The sequence below is a fragment of the Cucurbita moschata genome, unplaced genomic scaffold, assembly GCF_002738365.1.
Source record: "Cucurbita moschata cultivar Rifu unplaced genomic scaffold, Cmos_1.0 Cmo_Scf00006, whole genome shotgun sequence".
Taxonomy (NCBI): Eukaryota; Viridiplantae; Streptophyta; class Magnoliopsida; order Cucurbitales; family Cucurbitaceae; genus Cucurbita; species Cucurbita moschata.
This window is the reverse complement of record NW_019268522.1, coordinates 6,008,656-6,016,124: the sequence shown is the minus strand read 5'-3', so window position 1 is coordinate 6,016,124 and position 7,469 is coordinate 6,008,656. Positions and strand designations below refer to the sequence as shown.

At 44.8% G+C, this 7,469-nt stretch overlaps 1 non-coding gene across 1 annotated transcript; it reads right to left on the bottom strand.

Annotated features, from left to right (window-relative positions):
• Nucleotides 1–2,168: 2,168 nt before the first annotated feature.
• Nucleotides 2,169–2,241, bottom strand: TRNAM-CAU. Its single transcript has one exon. It is a non-coding gene; the product is annotated as a tRNA-Met (tRNA).
• Nucleotides 2,242–7,469: the final 5,228 nt, after the last annotated feature.

The window sequence follows — 7,469 nt, the reverse complement described above, 5'->3', positions numbered from 1 at the left end:
GAACAAGGAGGAGTTTCACGGGAGAGAGTGGTTGTCAAAGACTCAAATGACTGAAGCGGACTTCCCGGTCACTGATCACTCTTTTGTATAGGGTTGACTCTCCGAGAAATTCTTTGAGAATCTTCTTCATCTTGTCTAAGTGCTGATACACGCTCGTCCCCTCAAGCATCTTGCTTGGAAAAAACCGTTGCCGAAGAATTTACCATTGTCACTGACTCATACATTCCCCTAAAGAGGTACAGGGGAGTCTCCCATCTTTCTCATGCAGACTCAATGTCTCCCACTGAAACGAGTACCTTATCCTTGACCACCATTAGTACAGCTTCGAAGAACTTTTTGTTTCTTGTCTACAACTATCGATGTTCATATGCTTTCTTTTGTTGCTTGGCTACAACAACATCATCACTCACTTGATTGAAGAAGCCATTAGCGCCAGATCTGCCTCTCTTTTCTCAAGAATGAAAAAAAGGATCCTGTTCTTTGAGAAGCAACTGCATTCTCATCTTCCAAACATATACATTTAGAGGTTCCATTCCATTTTGCGATCCTTGACAATCGTATGCGTTAATGCAGTAATCATATCAGCAACTATAGATCCAGAAGATTGTATCCCTACCATATCCGCATAACCTAGACTCTCATACCAGATGATAACCATCTTTAGTTGAAAGAAAGGACAAACAAAACAAATTGATAGGAATGTGCAAAACTGAGACCTGCTGTTGTTGAGTGGCAGTAAATGAGAAAGAGAGTTTGATTTGGCTCGAAAAACGGTATCTATATTGATAGAAATATCTAAAGTCAAATATGAAAATACTCTTTGAGATCACTCTACTCTCTCTAGACAACGGATTTCTTGTGTGTATCCTACTCTCGTTTCAAAACCCAACCTCAGAAAAACTGCATGCTTTCCCTGAATTTGTTTGTGTGCTGCGGATGGAGTCCTTTTAAAAGACCCAATCCCCCAAGCAAGGGGCGTGGTGTGTCTAACTACCTCATGAATAGCATCCACAAGACAATTAGCCTAGAAATGGATGCATCCTTTTGCTATCTCTCACGACCCCCTAGAACATTGTAAGGTCACAAACCGCCCTCTACAGGGAATAATGGGAAATGGTGCTAAAGCAGGACCCGTGACTACAAAACTGACTGCTCAATCAAGACTTGAGTCACCTTGGAGTAAGTCAAGCCACATACTCAACAACGTCTCCTTCCGTCTGAACTGTGGAATCAAAACACAAACGAATAACTTCAAAGACTGGATCTGCAGATCTACGTGTATTACAAAATGCGGGTTTTCTTCAATCAGGTTCTCAAGGAACTTCAAAAGACCAAACGATTGAATCCGAAACTCTTTCTGTCTGCCGGAACCTCCTGAGTTTTGAGAGAAAACGATTTTAGCGAGATTTATCAAATGTTTTAAAGCGGCGAAACCTCGAGATACTTTTCACTTGTCTTCTGCGAGTATGAGACCTTCCGACTACTCGACGCAAGTCCTTATCTCGACAAACTCCCCTTCCTTAAAGTCGACTATTCTTCAATCAAAAAAAGCCACCCAACGACCTCTCATGGATTGAGTTACATAGTGCCACCCAGGTTTGGAACCCACTTTTGAGAAGTGAATGTGCACGCATGCATCATAACCTAATTGGTCGGAGGTCCAAGGGGTCCATAGAAGACAAATCAGATATTTTTTTGCCTTTGTAAGAGAGAAAGAGTCCAAACAAAGGGTACGCTCTAACGAAGATTTGCTCAGGGCTGTTCACTTTTATTTGGTCGCCGGGTATCTTGAATGAAACCTCTTTGCTTGCGGGGGCAGGAGTGGAAACGTCTGAGAGAGCGCTTGGCGAAAGAATCGTGTGGCGCAGTGAAAGGTTGAACGTTGGGGTTTCCGACCCCCCTCCCCTAGTCTGAACCTAATTGTGGAAGAGGTGAGTTGAGTATCCACTCTCTCTCTCATGCCTTTGCTTGTTCCTGTTCGTTTATTCGGGACAGCCCACATACATGAAGAGAAGAAGAGAAGAGGGGGGTGGTTCCTTGATATTAAGGCGTCAAGGTGGTCGAAGAAGGCCACAAGTGGAAGCAACCGATGCTTTGGTCATTCACCTTCCTTGCTACCAATCTGTGCTTGCTCTCATGCTGGCAAAAGCTGGGGTTTGGGCTGGTTTTACCTACTATTGGATTTGAACCAATGACTGTCGCCGTATGAAAACGATACTCTAACCGCTGAGTCAAGTAGGTCAAGCTTAGTAAAGTCAGAGAAAATAGACCCCTATAAGATAAGAGAAAGCCACGCAACTTGAGTTCCCTTATACTATACTATACCCTGACCCTTACTATACAAGGGGGAGCAGAGCGCTAAGAAAGAGAAAGAAAGCATTATCACTATAATGTATGAAATTCAGCTGCGGCTAGCACGCTAAGATCAACCACTTGGAGAACGTGGAGCCTTTCTTTATGTATGAAATTCAGCTGCGGCTAGCACGCTAAGATCAACCACTTGGAGAACGTGGAGCCTTTCTTTCTCGGTCGTCTGTCTTTCTCGTTGTGGATTCCGATTCATGCGGTCGTTCTCCGCTGCATTCGTCTTTTCACTCCCCACTCTACACCATAACTGGATTCCGATTCATGCGGTCGTTCTCCGCTGCATTCGTCTTTTCACTCCCCACTCTACACCATAACAAAATGTTTCCACTATATCTCAGGAGTCGTCAAAGGAAGGCGGGTCCAAGTAGGCAAAAAAAAACTAATTGGGCATACTACAATGAATCAGTTCATTCAACAAGATCCATTTGGATCGGACCAGGATGAATTGGATTGGTCTGACTTCTCGCTCGGATGTTAGACTCTCCCGCCGTCGACAGATGTCCCATGCCACCTTTTGTGAACAACTCCGAAAATGAATGAATTGTGATATAGCGTCGAATAAGCCACTGACAGCTCTATTCCTGACTCGAAATCTATCAAGGACTTGTTGGGAGAGAAAAGAGGGAGCCCTATACCATACATCCTGCTGCCTCGGGGCGACTGCACGTTACATCATAGCAGCACGACAAAATGAAGGCGAAAACAAAGGCCCCTGACTCGAGAACAAAGCAAGGGATTGAGCAGCGCGAAAGCCACGAGAACAAAGCAAGGGATCCGTTTGGATCGGACCAGGATGAATTGGATTGGTCTGACTTCTCGCTCGGATGTTAGACTCTCCCGCCGCCGACAGATGTCCCATGCCACCTTTCGTGAACAGCTCCGAAAATGAATAAATTGTGATATAGCGCCAAATAAGCCACTGACAGCTCTATTCCTGACTCGAAATCTATCAAGGACTTGTTGGGAGAGAAAAGAGGGAGCCCTATACCATACATCCTGCTGCCTCGGGACGACTGCACGTTACATCATAGCAGCACGACAAAATGAAGGCAGAAACAAAGGCCCCTGACTCGAGAACAAAGCAAGGGATTGAGTAGCGCGAAAGCCACGAGAGAGCCTGACTCTTTCATTTGCATTTCCAAAGAGGAAGTCAAGGCGTTACCGCTTTAGAAAGATTGCAGGGCATTGAGGCTAGAATCTCGAAAGGGCTTTTTCAGCTTACTTTGCTACAGCGGACCGTTAGGTTAGCAGGGTGTCCCGGTTTGGGGGCTTGAAGGACTTAGCGCCATGACAAGGGGTATTAGAGCCAAAGGTTCGGCCAAGCCATGGCTAGTGGGAAAAACCCGTAGGCTAGTGTCCTCGAAGAGGCTGGGAGCAGACTCGTAATCGTGTGGATGCCTTGTTACACAACAAAGAGAAGGGACAGATTTCGAGCGAGCGGGTTGCTTCTCCGGAGAAAGATGCGCTGGTTAGGTAGACCAAAAGACGTAAAGCACGCGGAGCGAGAAGTGCAATTAGATCCATTTTGAGGACGAGTTGAAGGCAGAATGGAGGGTTACGGTTGTGGTCCGACATGTTGATGAGCCTGAAGCAAACAGGCTACAACCTACGCCAAAATGGCCAAGACTGAGGGGAGGGGCAGAACAGGCAGCTAGCCTGCTAGATTGAAAGTACTTAGCCAGGGGGAGTCGAGACCAGGCAAATAACGAAAGGGCAAGGGCCTAAAGTCTTGAAAAGGCAAGGACTCCAAGAAGAAGAAAAGCCCTGAGGCCAAGAAAAGCGAGCTCAAGATCAGGAGCCAAAGAAGCAGACCGAGAAGAAAGAAGGAAGGCTGAATCTGCTCCAAGCCCTAAATGGAAAGAGTTCCTTAAATTGGATTAATCTCGTCCAACTGGAAATGATAACAGAATCCATAGGTCATTAGAAGGAGTTACAATAAGCGGATAAATAGAGTATACCACCTTACTCCTCTATGAGGGAGAAAGCAAATTGAGGAACCCGCGGAGAAAAACTCAATCAAATTCATTGTTAGCCAAGGCGTGGTAAAGACAAGATAGACTTTGACCAAACGTGCTTGGAATCAGTTTCAATCGGGGTAAAGTCAAGTGAGATTACCTCACTCATTCCCTTCTGTAGGTCTCTTTGCTACTGAACCAGAAACCTTATTACCTGACCGACCGGATTGAACAAGGTAAAAGAAAAAGAGAGAGAAAGACGAAAGATGAAAGAAAAGGTGAGACTGAACAGGCAGGAAGGAAAGAAGAAGAAACCAAAAACCGGAACCGATATGACCTGACCGGAATACGATACTCCCTTCCCCTATTTACTGAGTGTAAAGAAGGAGAGTCAATTCCTTCAATCAAAACCCTATAGCCTATTACCGAGTGAAAGAAGAAATAGGAGAGAGGGAAGAAAAGGTTAATAAAGAAGAATGTTTTGCAATTTGTTTCGTGGAGCGTGAAAGTCGGCGAAGCAAGCAATGAGTGAGAACGAGTTGTAGAGGTTTAGGATAATTAATCTAATCGTGAGTATTGGTCTTTTTCTTTTACCTTGTTCAATCAGGCTCATGATCTCAGAGGGAAAGAAAGGGGCGAAGCAGCGAGACAAAGGAGAGGAATTATCATCATTTTCTTAGGTCTGAGAATAGGAATCTATTTGATGAAAGATTCTGGCTTTCGTGCTTGACTTAAGTCTTGATTGAGCAGTTATTTTTCGTAGTCACCCCAAAGCATCAGGACTGAGAAGGAGCCGGCTTCCGTGGAAAATCCAGACTTTCTCAGCCTTCTTTTTTGCATATTCTCTCTACCCATTCACTTGAGTAAGACAGAGGAGAGGGGAATTTCGTGAAGCTCGCGGCAGACTTTTCACAAGCTACGCGAAGTGGCCGCCTTTGCTTCGAAGACTGGGACCGAGAGGGAGCTGAAAAGCTTTTTGAACCCTCTTGAGTTTCGGCCGAGACTAAAGGAGGTTTCCTTTGTCCCAGAAAAATGAATAAAGGGGAAACTGATTCGAGCAACTCGGTCTCACTGCTTCGCTCGCTCCTCTCCCCTTGGTCGAGTGTCTTTTCTCCTCTCCTGCTTGCCTTGACAAAAAAAGGGTCTAATCCGCAAGGAAAGGAATGACGTCGTAGCAGAAGATATTTTGTTGAGCAAGAGGCTTTTTTACCGAAGATTGGGCTAGCTGATGTTGGTCAGTAATGACTCACGATAGATTGAAGAATTTCCCTTTGCCCAAAAAGATGGACGAGCTTTCTCGCAATGGCTTTCTCTCCGTTGAGCGTCATAACTTGGCTGCAATAGTTGGAATTGGTTGGTCGCTTGCTTGAATCTGCTTTTTACTCTCTCTTTGACGAATTTCCTTTTTGCCAGAGATATTCTTTTTGAATGATTGAGACGGGAGAATCTTTAAAAAAGAGAAAGAAGATCAATCCAATACTTCTATCGTGCGGAATTCGAAATGAAATTGGTTATTTGCCTGTTACTAGTCGTCATGGGAAAGGAAGAAAGAAGAACATCCATTGGCGATACAGACTCGCACACCAGAATCAATGATTACGAAAAAATGCTAATTGTGCTGGGTAGAAAGAATGTCTGCCAGAAAGAGAAGCTCAATTTGGAGATAGAGGGACATCCACCGAAGATGCCAGCGGGAAGGGAGCACGAACAAGGTAACTGATGCTTTCCGGTCCAATATTTGTTCATCAATCCTATGGCCAGATTTCATCCCCGAAACATCACTAAGTTCTTAGATAATCGGCATTTTTTTTATTTCAATTTCTTGGCCTTCTGTAAAGACCCCTTCGAGAAAGCGGCAGGCTCAGTGTGGAATGAGTCCAAACTCCTGCTGGAATTTCTGAAGAATGCTCATTTGGGTCCCGATCACGTAGTAGTTGGGGTATCGATCAAGCAAGCTGTCAAGAAAGGCGATAAACTTCCATTTTAGCGTGGACAGAAGGCATTTTCTTATTCTGGATCTAGTGGCCGGTGAATCACTAAAGAGAACATTTGGGAGAGATTCTTCATCTAGTGGCCAATTACTGATCAAATTCTTTTATACACCCACAGTCTCCTCAAGTTACAGCACTCAGGAAGAAAGGATTTGAGGAAAGAATTTCTGGGAGGGATAGAGTTTCTAAATTCTTCATTCTATAGACTCATAGAGAGTTCAGAATTCCAGCCTTGTTATTCTCTTCTCGCTTGGAAATTCTTGTCAGAGCTTAGGGAACAGAATTTTTTCCTAGGAAATACGCGTTCTATGAAAGGAGTTTCAGTATTTGCCCTTGGGTTGCGACTCCGATGCCTTTGGGGACAGGGAGAGGAAAGGGAAGTTCGAAAGCACTTTTTGCTTCGCTCGCGACTCACTTCTCTGATTTTGACTCAACATACTACCCGGAAAATGACCGGTCAAAGGAATTGGGTCACATTTTATTCATTCACATGGATGAGGGAAAATCTGCCACTCGTTTGGCGACGCCGGATTTGCTTGCTAAGTAGAATTGCTTGACGAGACCCGGGAGGCAGACCATTTTGCTTTTGATTTGGAGGGAAACCGAGCTGCTGACGGCCGGGGCGGGAAAAAACATTGACTCGCGAACCTGCCCAAACAAGGAAGGGGGGCGAAGACCTACGCTCCTGCTTACGAACGAAAGACTACTTTCCATGTCGAATCAAACTGAATATACGCTGAATACGATAGATTCACAAGTGACTAAATCAGTCAGAACATGAAAAGCTATCTTGTCAATAGAGGAAAAGAAAAGAACCACAAAATCAGAGGGAAGTGAAGCAAGGATTGGCCCCACTCTCACTCAGGGACTTAGCAGACAGGGAACCCCCAATCCAATCTCAATGAAAAACAAGGGATTCCCACAAGAGCAAATCAAGATGAATACTAACTATGGTACGGGGAATAACGAGGGAAAGGAAAGAGCACGAGAGACGAAGGAGAGAAGCCCAGCGGAAGGAGAGAAGCCCAGCAAAAGGAGAATGAATCCAGCAGGGAATGAAGTAATCAAAGAAAGCAAAGCCTAGTTACCGAGTGAAAGAATAAATAAAGAGGAGAAAGCAAAGAACAGAAAAGAGATCGAAGGAGAGAAGCGGAGC